Below are 23,155 nucleotides of genomic sequence, written 5' to 3'. Positions count from 1 at the left end.
AGGATAAAAACATATATTTTCCAGTTCTTGACATGTAGTCCATATCTCTTGACAGAGGGCAGTGATGATGTTAACTAGCACCAGTCTTAATAATTCTGCATCAATACCTGGGGCATTCCAGTTCAGCAATTTCCCCATGAATCATTCTACTTTTTCTTTCAAGATGTTTGATTCTTTATTAATTTGGCTGTCATCATTGTCATCTTTATGATAAGTCAAACTGATAAAAGAGTCCTTCCATATATTCTTTCCATCTGTTCTTGATCTTCTGCTGGTCACTTAGTACATTCCCATTGCAGTCTTCAACAGTTCCTTGCCATACTGAAAAACTGGATTGCATCATTTTCACTATGGCAAACATGACCTTCTTTAAATAACATACTATGGATGCATAGTTACAGTGTGAATTTTGCTGTGATCAAAAGTAGTAATGGCAGCTAACTTAATTTTAAAAGAGGACTGGAAGTTGATCATTCATAGATGACCTAAGTTTGATATATGGTTTCATTTATAGAAGAGTAGCTTCTTCACTAAAATCTACTGAAACTCTAACAAAAGCAAGTTCTTCAACAAAAGCAAAAAGAAAATTAGATACATGTATGAAGGATAGGCTCCAATGATTTCTAGTCTTGATGGCTGTTTCCTGCTTCCTCTAATATAAAACAACTACTAAGGAGAAAAAATACAACAGAACCATTCCATGCCAGTAGTATGCTGCATCTGCCAAAAAAGCCAATGCAATCCTAGGCTGCATTAGCAGAAGGATACAATCAAGATCACATGAAGTGTTAGTACCATTTTATAATGCCTTGGTAAGACTACACTTGAAATATTGCATCCTATTATCACCACACTATAAAAAAGATGTTGAGCCTCTAGAACAGGAGTGTCAAACTCACAACGTCACATGACGTGATATATTGCCAATTTTTTCCATTGCCGGTAATGGGGTGGGCATGGTTTTGGCATGACGCATCCGGCCCATAGGCCGGCAGTTTGGCACTCCTGCTCTAAAAAGAATTCAGAGAAGAGCAACAACGATTAAGAGACTGGAGGCTAAAACATATGAAGAACAGTTAGTTGCAGGAATTGGATATTTCTAATTTAATGAAAACATGGAATAAGGGTGACATGATAGCAGTTTTCCAATACCTAAAGGGCTGCCATAAAGAAGGGGGTCAACCTATTCTCCAAAGTACCTGAAGCTAGGACAAGAAACAGCAGATGGAAACTAATCAAAAACCAACCTAGAATTCTGGCTTGCCTCCAGAAGTTGTGGGTGCTCCAACATCAGAGATTTTTAAGGAGAGATTGGACAACCATTTTACTGAAATGGTATAGGGTTCCCTGCTTGAGCAAGAGGTTGGACAAGAAGATTTCCAAGTCCCTTCCAACTCTGTTATTCTATTATTCATACTTGTGAATTCCTACAGTCTTCTGGTTATCCACTGAAAGTTACAAATGTTGCATTGTCTCATCTGGCAAGCTCTTCTACTGTTTCATTTGTTGATGTGATACCTTAATACAGAGGTCCCCAACATTTTGGGCACCAGGGACCGGTTCTGTGGAGAAAAGTTTTTCTATGGACCGGAGAGTGCGTGGGTTTGTGTACTGCCTGCATCCCATGGGTGGGGCTTTGTTTCTTTCATAGCATGTCAAGGACCAGTATTGGTCCACGGACCAGAGGTTGGGAACCCCTGCCTTAGTATAAGCAAAGTGGTAGCTGAAATTTATTCTCAATTGTTAAACCACAATTCTTTTCAACTAGTGGCCTTGATAATCCCAACTGGTTCACCATACTTTGAGGAAATTAGTTTTAGAGGACCTGGTGATGTCTAGGTTTGCATCAACAATGTACAGAAATAGGGGGTCTCTTTTTTTAACTCCAGAAACACATTATATGATAGGAAGATCTAAAATGGTAGCTGTTAGAATGGAAAACTGGTTTGAAAATTATATTTTCCTGTTTTGCATTTTAGAATCCAACTCTGACTTATAATTAAACAAGTTGTTTTAGTCATTTTTTTAAAAAAGTTATTACTTATAAAAAGCATAAAATTATGAGAAATTGATATTTTGTAATTGACCACAACAATTTTGCCTAAACATGTTGAGCTCTGAATATACTTTTCTTATAAATCTGCACACTTTTCAGTGTAAAATGATCATTATGTTTTAATGTTATTTCACAGAAATAAACATGATTTTAAAATCTAGGTTATTTCTTTTCCCCCCCAAATTATGACATTTGAAAATATATTTAGTTCATTACAAAGGAAAGCACCACAACACACTATACTAATATATTATGTAGTAACAGTTTGAAAGATTTTATTAGTACATGAAATCTACTACACTATTATCATAATAAATTGGAAAAGTCAATGAATTTCTACAATTGCCTGATATGAAGAACTTGTATGCCATTTTTAAACAAAAGCTAATCATGTCAGTCTCTAAAATCTTCTAGTTATTTTTTTTCTTCTATTTATTCTCCTTTAAATAAACTCATATTGAGCCTCCAAAACTTTTTTTATTCCAAATAAATACCACATAAATACACCCTGGCATTTTAAAAGTTTATTACAGAACTAGCTATGATTTGTATTATAACTCTCTATGTATCTTAAATACTATTCCAGCTGTAAAGCTGACAGGAAATTAAGCCTCATAGAAAATATATCACACATATGGCCTCGTGAACTTGCCACACATGAATGTTATATCCAAGAATCTGAATGATAGCAATGTCTAGGAAGTTCAAAATATACAACTTTCATGACTTTAATTGTCAAAGTCAAAAGCAGAGGGACTGAGATCTGACAGCTCTGTTACTATAACAATGCATAAGGAAAAGGGGCTTCCTACACACATGCATTGCACATATACATTGTAGTTTTGCTATCAGTGGTTAGCAAAATCAAAATTTTAACTTATCATTCACAAAGAACGAAAGCAAACTGTACCACATGATCTCAAAATTCTATGAAAGAATTCCTTAAAGCAGTCGTTTTCAACCTTGAGCAAAATTTAATTCCCAGAACTGAAGTCTGTATATGCAGTACTGCAGGCTACTTCTGCTGACTGCCAGATGCCTGCAGTTTGGCAGTTTGATTCTCACTGGCTCAATGTTGACTCAGCCTTCCATCTTCAGAGGTCAGTAAAATGAGGACCCAGATTGTTGGAACAATATGCTGACTCTGTAAACCGTTTAGAGAGGGCTGTAAAGCACTAGGAAGTGCCATATAAGTCTAAATGCTATTGTTATATATCACTGTGAATTTCCGTTTATATATCCAAAAATATTATTTATTATTAAATATAATAAGAACCAGGGTAAAATTCTAGCAAAATAAAGTATTTAATCCTTTTCATTATTCATTGTTATTATTTATAATCTGTTTCCTATTTAATTGTTTAGCCAGGTAACAGCACCAATTTACTCTAGGCTGATCATAAAAAATATAAACATAGATGTATACCCTGAACTAAACTAGCAGCACATTTAAACTCTCCTTGAACTTTTAAACAGGAGGGCAGAGATCCGCCCCGAGGTCTCTCATTTGTGGAGTTCCTCAGGGGTCGGTCCTCTCGCCTCTCCTGTTCAACATCTATATGAAACCGCTGGGCGAGATCATTCGTGGTTTTGGGGTGGGGTATCACCAGTACGCTGATGATACCCAACTTTTTCTTTCCACCCCGAACCAACCCAGCGATGCCCTCTCCGTGATGTCCCGGTGCCTGGAGGCGGTTCAGGTCTGGATGGGGAGAAACAGGCTTCGTCTCAATCCCGCCAAGACTGAGTGGCTGTGCATATCGGCATCTCGGGTTAACCAAGTTATTCCACCTCTAACGATGGGGGGTGAGGTGTTACCCCCCGTTGATAGGGCTCGCAACCTGGGCGTCCTCCTGGACTCACGGCTCACTTTTGAAGACCACATAGGAGCCGTGACCAGGGGGGCTTTTGCACAGGTTCGCCTGGTGCGCCAGTTGCGTCCCTATCTGGACCGAGACGCCCTACGCACGGTTACTCATGCGCTTGTGACCTCCCGTTTGGACTACTGTAACGCTCTCTACATGGGGCTGCCCTTGAAGACCACTCGGAGGCTTCAACTGGTGCAGAATGCGGCCGCGCGAGTTGTAATGGGGGTTTCCCGATACTCCCATGTAACACCTCTACTCCGTGAGCTGCATTGGCTTCCGGTTGCCCTCCGGGTGAAATTCAAGGTGCTGGTTATTACCTATAAAGCCCTACATGGCCTGGGTCCGGGCTATTTGAGGGAACACCTGCTGCCGGCATCAAACGCCCTTCGCCCAGTGCGCTCCCACAGGGAGGGTCTGCTCAGGGTTCCGCCGGTAAGAGATTGCTGGCGGGTGACACCCAGGGATAGGGCCTTCTCAGTGGGAGCGCCTGCCCTCTGGAACCAGCTGCCGGTGGAGCTGAGAACTGCCCCCGACCTCCGATCATTCCGCCGGGGCCTGAAGACCTGGCTCTTTGAGCTCTCAGGCCCAGGCTGAGGAGAAATTTTTAATTGGGGTTTTAAGTGTACAGGGTCAATTTAATATTTTTTAATTTGGTTTTTTAACTTTTGTATGGTGGATTTTTTAATTCCCTGTAAACCGCCCTGAGTCCTCAGGGAAAGGGCGGTATATAAATGTAACTAAATAAAAAATAGTTGATGCACAGCACTGTCCGGGAATACACATGGGGTAACTCTAGGTCAGGGGTAGGCAACCTCAGCTCTTTTATGAGTCATGGACTTCAACTACCAGAATTCCTGAGTCAGCTATACTGACTCAGGAATTCTGGGAGTTGAAATCCATGAGTCATGAAAGAGCCGAGGTTTCCTACCCCTGTTCTAGGTATATTCACTGAGGATTTCACAGGAAAGGTATTTCACAGCTGATATATCGGTTTCTCACTCATTTTTACACACAACACACACACAGCTTCCAGCATTAATTGGACATTCCAGCATTTTTAATTGACAGTTTGCACCTATGACTAATGAATGCTCAGTGTTTGGGTATAGGTCAGCTGGTAGTTACAACCAATCACTTAAGGATAGTTCAAAGTTATAATGGACCTTCTCAGAGCTACGGGAGTCAAGTTATCACACTGAGTGTTTGCAACTGGCTCACTTTTATGACCATTTGAAATGACCCACACTCACATAATCACAATTTGCAATTGAATTTTTATAATTAAACGTTTATTAAATTTTAAGAATTACAGTCTTTAGTGCTTAGTAAACATGTTGTCTGGGTTCAAATATTTAACATTAACTTTTCAATATAAATCTGTTCAATATTACACAATCCAGTATTTTTTTCCCTGATCCTCCTTTCTTCTCCATATTTTTTCCATTTTCTCTTCATTACACCATTACAATTTTGGTACTGTTAATCTATACAAAGTTAGATATAAGCATCTTGTTAAAGTTTGATTTCCCATCAGTATTTGAAATATCTTTATCAGTTATGATTTTCTCGATATTAAACATTTATATAGCTGAAAATTTTATTCAAATCCTTATCTTCATATTTCCCATATCAAAAAAAGAAAAAGAAAAAAGGCTATCTTAATTCTAAATCCTATCTTTCATTATAAAAGTCTAATTATGTCTAAAAATCTTCCGTTTTTTTTTAATCTTATTCAAAGGAGCATTTAAACCTGTAATGCCCCTTCTAAAAGGTCGAATCTTCTGTTTTTTAAATCTCTTTCTTTCTTTGCCAAGTTGTTTTCCAAGCCAGGGCAATTAGATCGCCCAGGGTTTTTTTTCTATTTTTGTAACAATTGCTTGGCATGAGGGAGACAATTTAGGTAAGGTTTTTTTTTTAACTTTATTTTTTTGGGGGGGCGGGGGGGGGAAATTCCACCCATTTATATTCCTTAAACAACTCCTTCCTTTCTCCAACCATTTCTCTTTTCACTTCCTCTCTCCCAAGTTGTGAAATTTCCCCTTTTTTAAACATCTTTTTCCTTGCCATCAGATATATTTTGTAGACCTAAGGGATAAAAGGTCTTTTGCATTTTCATTGTTATAGCTAAGTCTTGCAGTTCTCTTATCTGTTCCACCTCTAAATCCATTTTCTCTATTTTATCTTCTGATTTCTAGATTTGTTCATACTTTGTGGTCGTTATCTGGAAGCTTTCTAGTTGTAGATTTAATTTAGAGATTTGCTCATTTATATTGTCTACATTGTTTTTAGTCTCATTATGATTTCTTTTTATATCCTCTTTGCATTCAACAATTGTTTGGTAAATTAGTTGTAACATAGAATATATTTGTTTCTGAAATGTGTTTGTTATTACTTGAGACATCATTCCTGGAGATTAGTTTTCTGGTCTTTATATGTATCCTTTATAATCCAATAGATTCCAAAGTATAGGTTCAGTTCTGAAAGCAATATTTTATAATAATCCCTTGTCTCAAGTATCCCAAAAATTGTCAATTAGGCAAGGTTGTAATCCACAATGTTCGAAGTGTTCAAAATGTTCAACCTCTCTGAAAACAGCTCAAAAGTCTCTCCCAGCCATCCGTAGTCCAAAGTGATTTTTTTCTTTCTCTCCCACTAGCTCTTGAAATCAAAAGTCCAAGATCAGTAGGGTATTTATAATCCAAGAAGGTCAGGATGATAGGTATGCCATAACATTTTCCTTTATTGCCAGCTGTTCTCCCAGGGTAGGAATCACCAAGCAAATTATAGTGCTATGCACAAATCCACCACTAGATGTCATTCAAAGTCCATTTTCTACTCTTAAAACAAAGGATTGATTTCTTATATTTTGCCTCAATGGTGTTTTTTTTTCCCAAACAGAAAGTCTTAACAGTTATCTCAGTTCTCAAATTTATCAAAACTGTAGTTTTGCATTACTTTCATTTCAGTATTATGTATTTCTGTCCCCCTTAAATTTAAAATGCCGCTTCCATTCACATCCGGAGGTTTTAGTCTTCTTGGGAGCCTTTCCCAGGAAATTCAGTTGTAAAATAGTAAAGAAAGGATCAATAATCTCACCCAGTCTAAACATGCTGTTTACGAAGTGCTAATTAAAGCTTTTGTTCTTCGGTTGTCAGCAGCTAATGGCTGGTCACAGAGGTGTGGCTGGTCTTTCCCCTGCAGGTTAAGGGCTTTCCTTGGATCGAACGGAGAGACTGCCATCTCTCTGTGATCGACAAGGCACCCCTCCTTCATCACCTCTTTGGGGCAACTTTAGGCCCTTTTCAGGGACCCCAGCAGGACAAAATCAGGCTTAGAAGGCAGAGCCTTGCCTTCCTGTGTCCGTCTCACCGTGATGCAAAACCGGAAGCTTTGCAATGGGATTTTTGTAGGTTTCTATTGCTTAGTTTGTTGAAAAAAATGCTCCACGGAGAAAATGGATTTGCTTAATGACAGTAAAAAAATGGTCGTAACTTTGAATCCAATTGTGTGTTACTTGACTTACGACTGCAACGACTTACAGCTATAATTCTGAGCTTAGTTTCATCACAGTATCACATCGTTCTAGTATACGGAAAATATTTCACAACAATATAACATTAATATAAAGATATAACTATCATCATGAACCTATCCAGGCATTAGAGGTTTTCAAGGAAGACCTTTCTAAAGATCCCTGAACTCTAAGGCCCACGGCCTTTTCGTTTTTGGAATGTGGTTTTTTAAAATGTTTATTTAGATTTCTGATTTCAAATATAAAGAAAACTACTTATCTTTAATTTGATTCATTACAGTAATACTAGTTTTAGTTAGTTTCCTTCTGGATTTATTTGTTATGTGTTTCTTTTAAGAGATAATTTTGAAACAAAACTGTAAACCACTATGGTCACAATTATAAATAAATACTCAAGTGGGGAACAGTCTCATACAGATTTATCAGATAACACCATGCTTCTTTTATGGGCCACGAAGGAAGATAAACTAATCCTGTATTTGTCATCACAATCTTTTGTTCAACTTCTTTCAAGCTATTATTATTTACTGCATATACATCATGTGTTTTTCAAAATGAATACAATATATATGGCCCTAATTTTGTACATACAAGACTAATATAAGATGACTTTGAAGTTGGGTCTCTTGGATCAAAATCAAATAAATATCTCAATCATAGTAGACAAACTTGATTTTCTGAAAAAACTTTCTAGTTGTGTACTGGGATTAGATTGTCTACCCTAGATGAGTTCAAATCACCAGAACCAGAGTTCTGAAGGAGCTGGCAGAAGTTAATCTTGGAACCATTGAACCATATCTTTCTAAGATCCTGGGACACCAGGAAACTACAAGAGGACTGGGAGAGAGCTGATGTGGTTCCCATCTTCAAAAAAAAAGGGAGGAAAATGGATCCAGGAAACTATAGACCTACCAACCTGATTTCAATACTTGGTAAGATTTTGGAAAAGATAATCAAACAACAAATATGTGAACATCTAGAAGCAGCAAAATTATAACCAGAAGCCAACATGGGTTTGTCAAAAACAGATTATGCCAAATAAATTTTATTTCATTTTTTAACAAAGTGAATAAATTAATGGACCAGCAAAATGCTGTGGACGTATTATACTTGGATTTCAGTAAGGCATTTGACAAAGTACACCACAACCTACTTCTTGGTAAGTTAGAAAAATGTGGGAAAGACAGTATCACCACAAAATTGATTCATAACTGGCTGACCAATTGCACTTAATATATTGTCCTTAATGGAACTACATCTACAGGGAGGAAGTAGTGGGGTACCCCAAGGTTCTGTCAGCCCAGTACTCTTCAACATCTTCATAAATAATTTAAATGAAGGGATGGAGAGGGAACTCACTAAATTTGCAGATGACACCAAGCTGGCAGGATTAGCCATTACCCCAGAAGGTAGGTTCAAGATCCAGAAGGACCTTGACAGACTTGAACACAGGGCCTTATCTAACAAAATGAAATTCAATGGTGAGAAAAGTAAGGTTTTACACGTAGGTAAGAAAAACCAGATGCACAGCTACAGAATAGATGGAACCTGTCTCAACAACAGTAATTGTAAGACGAATCTAAGAGTCCTAGTGGACAACTACTAAAACATGTAGAAATCGGGGATGTCTTGTCGAGTAAAAAAAGAACCAGGGTATCATGATACTAGTGTTCCAATATTTGAGAGGCTGTCACAAAGAAGAGTGAGTCAACCTATTCTCCAAAGCACCTGAAGACAGAACAAGAAGGAATGGATGGAAACTAATCAAAGAGATAACCAACCTAAAACTAAGGAGAAATATCCTGACCGTTAGAACAATTAATCAGTGGAATGGATGACTTCAGATGATGTGGGTGTTCCATCACTGGAGGATTTTAAGAAGAGATTACGCAGCCATTGTCCAAAATAGTATAGAGTTTCCTGGGGGTTGGACTAGAAGATCTCCAAGGTCCCTTCCAACTCTGTTATTCTGTTACTCATATTTGTGAGTTCCTACAGGAGGCTGGTTATCGAAAATTACAAATATGGCTTGGCTCATCGGGCAGGCTCTTCTATTCTTTCATTTGTTGATGTGATGTATATTACTATAAACAAAGTGCTAGCTAAGATTTATTCTACATTAAGTGTTAGACCAGCAGGGGGTTGGAGTAGAGGATCTACTAATGTACTTTCCAACACTATTAAATATTGTGTGTGGGATGCTACCCATTTGTAGTAGAATTATTACAACATATGAATTTCTCCAAACAGAGTAATGATAAGCAAAACTGAATCACCAATAGTTCATTTCAAATGGCTTCTCATACTGATTGTACGAACCCCCCAGTCTTTCCTCTCCCAAAGGCTGCTTTTTTAACTTAATATACCGAACAAATATAACTGTGAACGCTTCTGTGTGGCCATTCCCAAAACAAGTTGATATAGATCAAAGGACATCCAACTATTGGCAGCTCTATTGTGTAATTTGTTGTACCTTTTCAAAACCATTTTCAGATGACCTGCTTACTGAAAGCAGTCTTCACTAATCTTAAATACATACATTCTGTTTAAGAGGATTTTTTTAATGCTCACAAAATCTAACAGTTTATTTTGTGCTGACGTTTACTCACCTTGGGCAGAATCTAAAGAAAATGTCTATCATATGCCATACTGAAATATCAGATTAGAATTTCATTTGGACAAAATTATGAAGAAGTTTGAGGGCATGCCTTATATATCACTGGCTCTTTCATATAATTTTATAAGCTTACCACAGAGTCCCCTATTTTGTTATCTATATATAATCAACTTTTGCTTCTTTTGTTTTAATTTGCTTTCTGTTAGACTCTAACTAATGAAAAAATCTAGAATATCAGTATATATTTTAACTGATAGTCATCCATACTGAAACACTCCTACGATTTTCCCAGTTTGACTGTTTTGTTATTGTGATTTTAAAGCTCAAGTGATAAAAATGGTTTACTTGATATGGTTTGTATACAACAATCATATACAGATAGTCTGTAGTTTACAAAGGCAATTGGGCAGGAATTTCAGTTGCAAAGTGAAGTGATCCTACAATGCAACGTCATGTGATTTCATTGCTTAGTGCAGAAATTCTAGTACTTACAATTACTGTCATTAAGCAAATAACTATACAGTAGGTCATTAAGCAAGGACATGACGTGGTCACCATTCAGAACCTTCCCAACTGTTTGTAAGAAGCTGACAAAGAAGGTTGCAAATGGCAATCAAATCACTGTGGAGTGCTGCAAGGTCATAATTGTGAGCTAGGTACAAGCAACCAGATCACAATCACATTACTTCAGGGACTGCACTAGCTAGAATTTTGAGAACCAATCATAATTAACACTCTCTCAGTGCCATTGTAAGTTTGAATTGTTGCTGAATAAATGGTCACTAAACAAGGACCACCTGTACTTTAAACAAATGACATTTAATCGTGGTTTTGTAACTTCTGCAAAAATCAGTGACAGCTTCAATCTATTCTGAAATATAAAAGAAATGAAAACTATATGGCATACCCTTTGCATAATTTTTCTAAAAAAACTCTCTTTAAACACTCAAGGGGAATAAACTATAAATTTTATTTAATACAAATTATACCGCGTACATAAGAATGCCAAAATATATAAACTTTGGCACTTATGTACACACTACAATTTGTGTAAAATCTCATCCAATGATTCTCAATTCCCCAAATGTTAAGACATAGTTGTCATTCCCTACTTAAATACTATAAAGTCGAATTACTAATATAATATATAACTTTAAATACATGCTACTGCAAAAGGAGATCAATCCTTTTATTCCTAGACAGCACTAAAGAAAACCTGGCATTAATAGAAAGAATGCAAAGTTGCACCAACACGCTGTGAGACATCTACAGAAATGAATGTTGGGAGAACTAGCAATTCTTCATTTAACCTGTAGAATGTTTAGATAAACTTGCCTTTGATAATCAACTGAATAAGCTGCACTACCAGCATCAAGGGATAGTGTAGGCATATATAGCAGGTGTCGCAGTTTATCACAAAACCGTCTAAAATAATTGGAAGTGACAACCAGCACCACCACAAATGATTTATTAGTCTTTCACTCTGCTTTTCAGCTTCCTCCGGGCCAGAATAAATAATTTACCAACTCCATATCTTCCAATCATTAATTCTTCCCCATGTTTCCAAACTACATTTAACTCTGCTGGGTTCAGTTGAATTAAAAAACACAATATAAAAACACTTACCTCCCTTGCCCCATGTACAGTACAATTTTGCTGCATCTAATAATTTAAAAAAGTCAAGTAAACAAATTCAATGTTAGAATAACAAGAAGTTATTCTATCTGTGCATTCATAAACTTAAAAAAGGAGAGAAACATTAAGAATTAAACAAATACAGCAATAGGAGGAGGGAATATATTCAAAATATCTGAAATATTATTTCAAAAAATAAAATATTAACTGCATTTTCTCCTACCGGTATTTGTGCTAGAGCAGTTTCCTTTAACATACATGCAAATAGTTCTCCTTAAATGACAAAGATTGATAAAGCAATGTTATATCGTATAGCTTTATTGATTAATCAGTTCCCTACATTAAGAAACAACGGGTGTCAGGCACAATAAAACAAGATAGAATAAAATACAGTAGGATAAAAGTAAGATGAGATAAAAGCAGTGAATAAAACAGAATAATGAAATTACTTTTTTCTGCAACTAAAATCATTTTTATAATTAACTGCATTTCTGCAAGTTTAAAAAATGGTTACTTGTATTTGAAACAAAAGGTAGAATAATTTTCCAAACTAAATTAGACTTAAGAAAAATAATTTTTACTACACACAAGGCGCAAATACTTTAGAGCATGAGGTACCATATTCCTATAATGTGGCAAAAACGAAACACTAAACCTCTCTTAAATCCATTTTTATGAAACTTGCTTGTGTCTCATTAAATAAGTATCTATGATTAAAATAGAGATAATTTTATGATACACAATGTATTGTATTGTTAAAGCAGCATCTGTTTATGTCACAGGATAACATATTTTAGGAAAAAGTACAGATATAAAAAGCAATACAGATTTTGGTGTGTGTGTGTGTGTGTATGCTAAATGTATTAAGGAGTTAATGTGCTGGTATTCTGCACTCTTATAAAAAGCTCAAACTGCGGGAACAATTCAGAACAAGTTCAGCTACAGAAAGCTTTATTTTATGTCCTGTGGGACTACAGCAGCTCCTCAAACTTTTAAATGCTCAGAAGAAAACAATCTCTGTAAAATTATCTGTAAAATAATCAATAGGACTTTTAGCAAATGACATTGTCTGAAATGAAATATATGATTTATGTATGTCAACTGTATTATTGCTATATAAATATTACAGGGTTTTCAATTAATATATGAAAAATTGTAATATTCAAATCATAATAATCAATTTAGTAACAAAACATTCAAATGTCTTATAACATTCACACCAGAATTCCAATATTTTTGGGCGTGAACAGTTTTTAGAAGCATTTTAATACTTTGTAAAAATCACAGGACTTGGACGCTCTCTTGTATTCATTGAGGTTTTCTATCAGAAAGTAATCTTTAATCAGTTATTGTATTTCTGAAAAAAAAACATTTTAGTATAACCAAGTAACCCAACACAGAAAGCTTTGATCACTAGACATAAACGTATGTATTTAAGATTTTGAAAAAAGACCTCTTCCTCAAGTCAGAATACTAATGTTTCACTTTTGCCATTTAAATATTTATTCAAAACTTAAACCAAATATCATCTAAAAAAGATATACAGTGCTACCATAGATTTTGCTTTAGAGGAGGCATCCCGTCCAGTATGAGAGCATGTCTTTAATTCACCTGCTGTTCTTTTTATTAATAGTGGTCTTAAAAATAACCTTTAAAGTAAAAACCAAACAGTCAATGTCAGATTAATTAAATGAATAGAGGAAATTGTTAAATTTAAAAAGCAAACTGATATGAGTGCAATGATCTACTTTTCATCTATTAACTTATGCTTTATACACTTAGGAAAATCACCCTATTTATCCAACTGATTGCAATTGTTTCTCTGTTATATTTCTATGGTATATAAAAAATGAGAAATTTTAGTTGCAGTAAAACTGTGAATGCCTACCCTGGCAAAGCTAAATGCTTCTCTAAGTCTAGCACTACATCCACATTCTGAGAGGTGGTAACAGGGCAAGGTAAAGGATTGCTAGGATTGAGCAAAGTATAGTGTGGCTTTGTGCCACAGGACCATTATGGCAGCCCTGAAGACCATCCTAGGTTGTCCTGAAACAACCTGACTAAGGGGGCTTTGGTGAAGTTGCGACAGACCCAGCTACACAAATCCAAATGAGATAAAAATGGATTGATCCAATGAGAAATGATCGCAGCAATGTCAAAGAACCAAGAGATAGGGCAGCAAAGTAGGAACTTTGAATATGACCTTATTTCCTAGCTTGGGAAATAAAACAGAAGAAATGTGCTAAATAATGGAAAGAAGAGATCAAGATAATGGGACTAACTGAAATAATTCGCAAAGGATATGATAATAAGAAATTTTATGAAGATTACTTGTTTATCTATTCAGGAGGGGACACAGCAAAAAATGGAGTGGGGTTCTTGGTACATCCAGAACAGAAATAATGTAATCAGAAGAAAAAAGTTTTCTCTACGCATAGTAATAGAGGGATCAAGCATAAAACAAGTATCAAGAGTTCAAATATTTAGGAACTACATTTACTGAAGATGGAAAATGTTTTTTGAGGAAGATTTTCATTGGGTTAAATACACTATGTTAAGTATTTTTGTTAGCTTCTTTTATCATAATGTTTCATCTTTCATTTAATATTATAGCTTTTTTTGTTTGCAAAGCAACAAGTAGTTTACAAAAAATGCACTGTTCACAATAATTACAATTTACTGATAAAACAATTTAAACCACTATACTTGATTTAACAATTTAAATGAGGAAAATGGGCTCCTTTGCTTTCTAAAATGCTAAATGCTAAAAAGAGATAAAAGTTGGGTGGACATTTTGATTTGTGAAAAGTTGCTTAGACTTTGTACACATATGCAAATATTATTGTTGTTGTTGTTATAGAAAATAAAAATATTTTGCAAAAATCCCCCCAAAGTTAAAAGACATAGGCTATGAATATGAACTAAGGATAATAAAGAAGAAAAAAGAAAGAAAAATGCAGTTGTTTCCTTATGTAGCTAGTAAACAGTACCATTTACAGGTTCTTGAAATGTCAAAAACTGCAGTGTGCAAAATTATAGTTTACATTTAAGCTACAGGAAAGAAAGTACACGTATAATTATTATATGAGGAGAACTAGTTTTGTCCAGTAAGTGATTTCAATGCTTTCCTCTAAAAAGCTGCTACATGGTACTGAACTCATTGAATTTTTCTGCAGTGTTAATTTTAATTTATATAACATTAACTTAAGACATTTTTCCATCCCATCATTCGACTGAGTTAACATTCAATGTGATCTAACAATAACATATTAAAACATATTAAACATATTAAAAACTACAGTACCTTCCCACTAACCCCCCAAAAATCAGCTTAAGGTTTTAAATGCTTCCCTGAATAAAAGTGTTCATGAGAGGGGTTCTTGACTGTGATCTGCTCTGTCCCAGATGACATAAGTTAAAGGACACTCACCACTGAGATACATGTTTAGTCATGTAATTATAAGAAACATTTTATTAAAGAAACTATCTAAAAGATTAAACATTTTCAATTTTTATTATAAAACATGAATTTTCCTGGTTAAAACCGTAAGATATTGAAGTGAAGGAAGCATAAACATATAATCAATTTAAAGCTGGAATTAAAAAGAAATATTTGAATATTTTAGTAATCATTAATATGTCTTTTCAAAATTCCAATTGCTCAAAGTGCACATGGCATTAAGTAAACAAAAAAAACCGGTATCTTCTTCTCTAAAATTATGGTCAACCAGATACTCTCATAAATCAGCTGGTAAATGTGTGAGTGTGAAAAAAACCTCTGGTTTAAGTTGACCTCTGGCTGTGCTTCACTTGTCATAAAGTAGAAATACTCTAGACTTGTGCATAAATGTTCCAGTATTACCCTCATTAGTATTATAATATGTAGTTCAGAAAGCACTTACAGCTCGTATAAGTGAATAACAGAAGACATTGCAGTGTTTAACATAAATGCCTTACAGACCATTTCAATTATGAATTTTAAATTCTGAGGAAGAATTACAGAGTTACAAAGAATTTCAGCTTCAGTTTAAAAGGTGAAATCCAATTAATTAATTAATTAATCAAAATGCAATGATTACATGCATTGTAAGTGAATATATATCAGCTTGTATTAGAGAGTGGGACATTATTATTAAACATTGCAATCAGTCTGATCTTTGTAAATATGAGTTATAAAAGTATTATATAAAATACTCTGAAAGTATCATATGTATATGGAATACCTGGCTCCAGCAAATATAAACCTATATATACATATATATATAATATATTTTATAAAAATATGTATATCAAAAGCAACTATCTAAAGTTATTACTGTCTAAAGGTATTCATCTAATATTAGAGAAAAACTCCAGACATATACTATATATATATATATATATGTATATTATCAATGTATGTAAATCAAAGGAAACAGCTTCCTTTAAAGCAAGCATATGAAAATACTAAAGCAAGACACCAATTAAATATTCATACATTCAATATTTCAAAATAAGGAATTTAGATATACACATGCATAATTTAAATTATATAGTGAGACCTATTTAGAGGCCTTTTCTACTGTATTTTAGCAACAACCTAACCTGAAATGTACAACAAATCCTTTCTCATTAATTAATTTCTAAACTTTCAAACCAAGGGAAATAATAACACACTGGATTAACAGATAAACAATGTTACTAAACCATTAAATATTAAAATGAAATAAAAATGAAAAATAAAAGGAAAGTAAAAAAATGGATTGTAAAATGTTCATAGTTGTTAAGGAAGTCAAAGTAATTCATATCTGTATGACTTAGTCCCCAACTTAAAGTATTCATACTGACCTTTGAAATTACCATGGTGCTAAAAAGAATGGCCTATGATTAGTCTTCACACTTATGACTGCCACATATCACTGTGAACATTTGATCAAAATTATTGATATATTTATGTATTTATGACAGTTGCAGCTTCTGGCAGTGGGGTAGCTGGGTCACATGATTGCCATTTGCCTCTTTCCCAGGAGATTTCTAATAAGCAAAGTTGAAGGGGAAAGTCAGATTCACTTAACAACCATGTGATTCGCTTAATAACTATAGTGATTTGCTTATTAAGTGCAGCAAATTGGCATAAAACAGGGTATGACTCACTTAATAACTGTATCCTTGATGTGACAACAGTTCTGCTCACAATTTTGGCTGTAAGTCAAGGACTACCTGTAATACTTATGTTTAAAAATGATTTTATTTACCTTCAAAAAAGACGTGTCATTTTTATTTTCTAAACTATTGTGTTCAATTTTAACTGTTGTTTTAATTTTAAGTGCCGTTTCTCTTTGTTTAAACAATAAATATCTAATGCCTTTATTAATGCCTCAACCTATACCAATGGTTTAGCTAGAAGCACTGTTATCATCCTTTTCATTAGCCTTTCCTCACGTTTCCTCATTTACCTTCTCTGTAAAGCACACTTTTCACACATCTTTTGATCTCTGCATTCTGCTTCTAAATTCATTTAAATTCATTAATTCAGCATTCATTCATTCATTCATGGTCTATCCATTATTTATTTTTAAAAAATATGAAATCAAAAACCACTATCAGAATTAAGAAACATCATTTAAGGACTTATTACTTCTATGATAATAAGTAGACCAGTCTTAATTTCAGAGGCAGTTGCTTAATACAGACCACACCATATTGGGGGGAGGGGGAAATTGGCACATATCAATGTCGTATTACTGAAGATCTGAAAAAACTGAAAGAATTTAAGAATATGTTGTTCCGCAGACAACCTGTATCTAAATCACAAAATTTTACAAGTAAAATGAGTCACTCTTGAATGAGATGGGTGGTCTTAAATCAAACAAACAAACAAAGTGATTGTCAGGTTCTTGTACATTGTACTGATTTCATCCACTGTAACACTGAAAAGAATATAATTACCCCTATAAACACATCACTCCCACCATTGGCTCTATGTAGGTCTGTATTTATTTTAAGAGTCAAAACCTTATAAACAGAGAGTTATTTAGATGTCTGACAAGTCTGTATTCTTCCATGCAAACACTTTATTGTGGATTCCATGTGCCATGGAAACCAGTGAGTTATATTTAGGTATCATATTCACCATCAGAACAAACTATATGAGTGCCACACTCATACTTCGCACACAAATACCAGAAATAAATAAAGCTAAAAGATGTTAACATAGCAAGGAAACATGGCCTCAATCTACTATATACTACTAAAATTCTTGTTATAACTTTTAATTGGGTGAACTGGTGCATCATAAGGCAACAATTTTTGAACCAAGTATCTTAAACAAGCAAACGTATTCAATGTGCACAAAATCCAGGACTTATAATTTTTATGACTAAGGAAATGGCAGTGGTGATTGCTCAGTGCTGGACTGAGGTCACATAATCCTCATTTCAACATTCTGTGACAGTTTTCCAAGCACTCTTACAATTCGTTGCTCCCTCTCCCCGCTAGCAGCAGCCATTACTTTCCTGTTGGGAAAGAAATAGGACAAATGGGGAGGGAGGAAAGGACAGAATGATGGAAACAAAGAAAGAACAGGGAGGAATGAACTACCATGTACACCTTGCAGCCCATATTGCCGTCTACATGACTTCCCTGACCTATGCAGCACCTTTCTTGCACTCCAAAGCATTACTCCCAATTTGCACCCCTGCAGCAGCCACTTACTTGCCTGTGGGCACTTGACTTTTACACTGACTTTCTCCCTTATTTCCCATGAGCAAAGTAAATGGGAATGCTGGCAAGAATTCTAGGGAGGGAAGATGGTTTGGTTTTCAATACCCCTCCCCAGCTTATTCTTCTGCCATCTCTCTTTGCTAACCAGAGGTTACTCTTTCCTCCCAATGACAATCAAGAGGGGGAAAAAGCAAGACAGTCCTCTAGTATCTGAGAACCAGCCTTGAGCATGCTGGTTGCAGGGCTGGGGAAGAATATACTGAGAAGGGGGTGAATGTTTGCTTGCTGATAATTGGAAGTTATTGACAAACAGGCTCTTCACCTACTAGAAACTGGCACCAGAGGTGGAATGACACTGCTCACATACACTAGGTCAGAGGAGAAGGATCAGGAGGAGGAAAACATGGAGAGAGAGGAGAGTGGATGTATAAAGGAGTCAATCAGTAGAGGCAAAGTCGGCAGGTTTTCAATTTCTCCTCACTGCTGCTTGGCACCAAGTGAGATTGCTGGAAAACCATGGAGTTTCACAGGGCTGGCCTATGATGCAGAATTTGATGTCATTCACATGGAAGCCACATGACTATCCCCCTCCACTCCAGCTCACTCAGTGATGCCTTATTCCTCATTTTGTTCCTGCACATGCCTCTAATGATGTGGCATTCATACCATCACAAACTAGCTTTCTTGTCCTTGCTTTTTCAAAGTCTTGGTATGGATGGTTTGAAACTGTTGTGGTGTCTGGGAGAGGGCAGTGCAGCACTGGTTTCTCCTCACAGTATGTAGCTTCCCCTTTTTGCCCTGGACTAGAAAGAAAGCTTTTGAATTGTGACCATTCTGAAATGCCACTCACTTCCAAAAAGGAGCAACACAGCCAAGGGACAGAGCACCTTGGTCTCCTTCTCCAATGCCAGTTTGGAGTTTCCAAGTAAGCAATCAGTGATGGGGTGGGGGAGGGGCATGTGGACCTGACTGAGTGGGAAGCAGGTCCAGGCTTGTGGGGACCCTGATGGGAGGGAAGTGAACTGAGGGCTGGGGGAGCCTTGGGAGGCCTGGGACAGGGCTTGAACTATGCCTCTCAGGGTCTTTTTGACTCCTGAAGCACCTCATGTTCCAAGAAATTAGCTGTCCGGTTGCTTTACATCCCCATAGGGATAACAGGGATGGGGCATTAAGCAAGGCAAGCACATGGATTTTTCGTTTAACAACTATTATGAATTGCAATCATATGGACAGGCTCCATTACAATTGTTGGTCAAGGACTACGTATTTAACTTTTGCTAGCTCTTACACAGGTCTTTAAAACTTATTTCTTTTAATTAATATATCTGAGTTGAACTTTAAAAAGCTGTGTTTTTATTTTAGCAACTTTACTTATTTTAAAAATCATTTTATAGTTTAACTTGTTTTTGTAAGCTGCTTTAGCATGAAGACATTTAAATAAATGTAACACAAATATTTTAAATCCTGCATATAATTCAGAAAGTAGAACAGATAAAAGGTAGATGGAAAGCCTAGGTCAGTTAAACAGACTTATATTTGATATGAAACTATAATCTCAATCTAGAGTCATATTAGGTTTAGAATAACATATGAAAAGAATGATAAAAATATTTATAATACAGTAAATTTTCTCCAAAGGAAGGACTATTCAAATTTGATTGTCTTCAGAAATTTCCATTAACTTTCTACTTCACATATTATGTTCTTAAAATTATTTCTGAAGCTTTAAACCACACCAACATGTTCAATATGAAAAATGTCAGTAAAATAATGACCTAGAGCCATAGAATCTTTCTCCATCAGAATCCCACATGGAAGAATCACATTCCTAATTTAGAGAAGACAACGTAATTAAATATAGGAAGAAAAATTTGAAAAGGTAACAGTCATGAGTTACAGACATTCACAGTCCAGTTATAGGGACATCTTAGAAAATATATATGTGAGTACATTTATCTTTGCATATATCGATACAGAGCGAGAGAGAGAGTGAGAGGGAGGGAGGGAGGGAGAGGGAGACAGAGCGAGAGAGAGAGAGAGGGAGGGAGGGAGGGGAGAGAGAGGGGGAGAGAGAGAGAGAGAGAGAGAGAGAGAGAGAGAGAGAGAGAGAGAGAGAGAGAGAGAGAGAATCTTGCAATGAATATAAAGTTGCCTCAAAGCTAACACTTTAATTTTCAAGAACCAAGTAAGAGGGGGGGAAATGTAATCAGTAACAATGCTGCGTTGAAAAGCAATAAAATCAAAATTAAGTTATAAATAATTTAAAGCCTGTCATGAAGATGTATTAATAATTCATCAGATAAATAATTTACTAAATAATCAAATAAATAAATAATGAAATACATAAATAAATCAGCAAATAAATAATTCTGCAAAATAACCTAAACAATAAGTCACTAAAATAAATGACAACTCAACAAAACTATAATGATTTTCTAAAATTCTGATAGTTTTAAATAAACAAATGTATATAAAATAGATCAATCTTGGTTAGATAAAAAGATATTTTTCTGTGATATTGGTGAATTTCTAATTATGTTACAAGAATGCACTTCATATTTTACAAGAATGAAGCAATCCTGGTAACTTAACAAGACTACAGTTATAAACTATGCTTTTACATTCCATGCAATTCATTTCCACAAAGTAATTTTTCATCAAATATATATAGGCAGTTTATTTGCAAAATGCTTAATTTACATTTTCTTTTCAGTGCAGTACTTACAATACTGCTATAGTCCTTCTTGGCCGTTGTTTTACAATCTTCTCTAAACCTTCAGAAGTTTTGCTGTAGTGAGAAACAATTGGAATAACCTTAATTATTACAGATGGTATCTCATTCATTAGTGGATGACAACAATTTGTTTGAAAGCATTCAAAAGGCTGTTTTATAATTCTACAGAGCAATTTAATGTGAAAGAACATTCCCATCTACTAACTACCTAAAGTTTTTTGAAGTCTTTTATGGAAAGATATCAGGTACACTAATCTATGTTGTATTTAAACTGACACACAATCTGTGCAAACTGGCACTTGTTCAGATAAAAGGACAAAATGTGAGAGGACAAAGTACTTGGCTGACTTCTAAATCTTATTCTAAATGCCTGACATTCATGTTCCTTGGAAACAGACAAGGATTTCCAGATATTTACTTCTAGGAAAACAGTAGCCCTATATAATCTGCAGTAGCAAATTCAAATATAGAATTATCGGATTAACACATTTATTATCCCATAAACAAGTCTATCTGAATATAAACACAATTTCAACTGAAAAGAAAAGCAACTTATGTCCTTCAATAATAACCTTCAATAAGTTACTCAGTAGTTATTTCAGTATCAAAACAATAGGCCAAGAGCTGACAACATTTGAGGGCTTGAGAACCAGTAAAGAGCCCCAGTCTTTGGGAGGACTACAAATGACAATGCATCAAAACAACTGTGCCAAATTTCTGCAAAAATTTCCATGGGGGGGAAATCACAATTTAAGTACTAATTTGAGAAATCCAGAAGCTTTAAGCCAAGTAAAGTTAGTTTGCTTCTCCAAAATTTCCATTCATATTCCCACTTTAAAAAATATTTTCAGAATAATCAAAAAGTGACAAAGATCAGGTCCAAAGATTATCATTTCAAGCTGTTCCAGGATAGGGAGTTTTAAGGAAACATTTTCCCCTCAACAAGGATATCAATAATAAAAATAGAATGTGTTCTGTGGCATGGTCCCAAAATCTACACTGAAATAAACAAACCTGCAACTCAATTGATATTTCATAGTATTATTATTATTCCCATTTATTGTTATGGTCTTAATTTCTTCAAAGCTAAAATGGTATGTATTGTACTTAACTCTTAAATTAAAAATTAACATTTTCTAATGAAAGTTTTAAGATAATTATCCGAAAATAGCACCTATATGGTGCTCTAAAAGCTTGTACTATTTGGAATACCCTATTTACATTCCATTAATGCACGGGTCATTTTAATTAGGATAATAGCTTCAAAAAGTAAATCATAAACAAAAATAATTTAAAGTAGCCAATAAAAGTGCATTGTCAAAGAACTGTTATATTCTTCAAGGCAGAGCTAACAATATTTTGGATGTTATTGACTGTACTTTTTAAGGTGTTGTTGTGGTGTCTGGTAGCTGCAAGAAACATGCTTGATTATAGAAGGGAAAAGAGATAATCAAGAGTTTTTTGGTTTGGACATTAAGCACCTTTTTTGCAGGGAGGACCAAAAAAAAATTCTGGCAGATAGTATTCTCTACATATAGCCACTAAATTTCTTCATGATTTGTGTACATCATAAGGACTGCAAAAGTAGAGCTGGGCATCTACTTAGGGCGGAAGTTGCCAATCCATCTTATGAACAAAAATTAGCCTAAACTACATATCCAACACTAACATCAATAACCTAATCAAGAGTTAGATTAGAATTTACTCAGTTATTTCATAACACATTTTAAAATTATTTATTTATTTATTTATTTATTTATTTATTTATTTATTTTTATAAACCGCCCTTCTCCCGAGGGACTTACTTCAGCAGCTTTTAATACTTCCTATAGAAAGATCTCTACTGAAAGGCATTTTATATAATAATTATGTAAATAGTAGATAAAGCCTAAAAGGTTTTGCATGATATGCTAGCTTCCATAGGAATTAAATACGGATGCTTCAAATACAGGTAGTCCTCCACTTAAGTCTGGTTATTTGCTGACCATTCAAAGTTACAAAAGACACCCAA

The 23,155-nt window shown here is 35.1% G+C and overlaps 1 protein-coding gene across 7 annotated transcripts in view; it reads right to left on the bottom strand.

The window, feature by feature from the left end:
- The window catches only part of TBC1D5 (TBC1 domain family member 5), a 343,189-nt gene that overhangs the window by 303,903 nt on the left and 16,131 nt on the right, over positions 1 to 23,155 (bottom strand). For 2 of the 7 annotated variants that reach the window (XM_083376127.1, XM_083376131.1), the window contains exons 2-4: positions 21,136 to 21,198; positions 16,536 to 16,721; positions 11,700 to 11,735 (exon numbers count right to left, since the gene is read on the bottom strand). The gene's annotated coding sequence lies outside the window, so the exon portion shown is untranslated. Of the gene's footprint in view, positions 1 to 11,699; positions 11,736 to 16,535; positions 16,722 to 21,110; positions 21,199 to 23,155 lie in introns of all 7 variants that reach the window. The other 5 variants (XM_083376126.1, XM_083376128.1, XM_083376129.1 and 2 more) reach the window with 4 other exon arrangements.

Source organism: Vipera ursinii, assembly GCF_947247035.1.
Source record: "Vipera ursinii genome assembly, chromosome: Z".
In the NCBI taxonomy this organism is placed as follows: domain Eukaryota; kingdom Metazoa; phylum Chordata; class Lepidosauria; order Squamata; family Viperidae; genus Vipera; species Vipera ursinii.
Note: the sequence above shows the minus strand (reverse complement) of the source record. Positions and strands in the feature narration are given on the sequence as shown.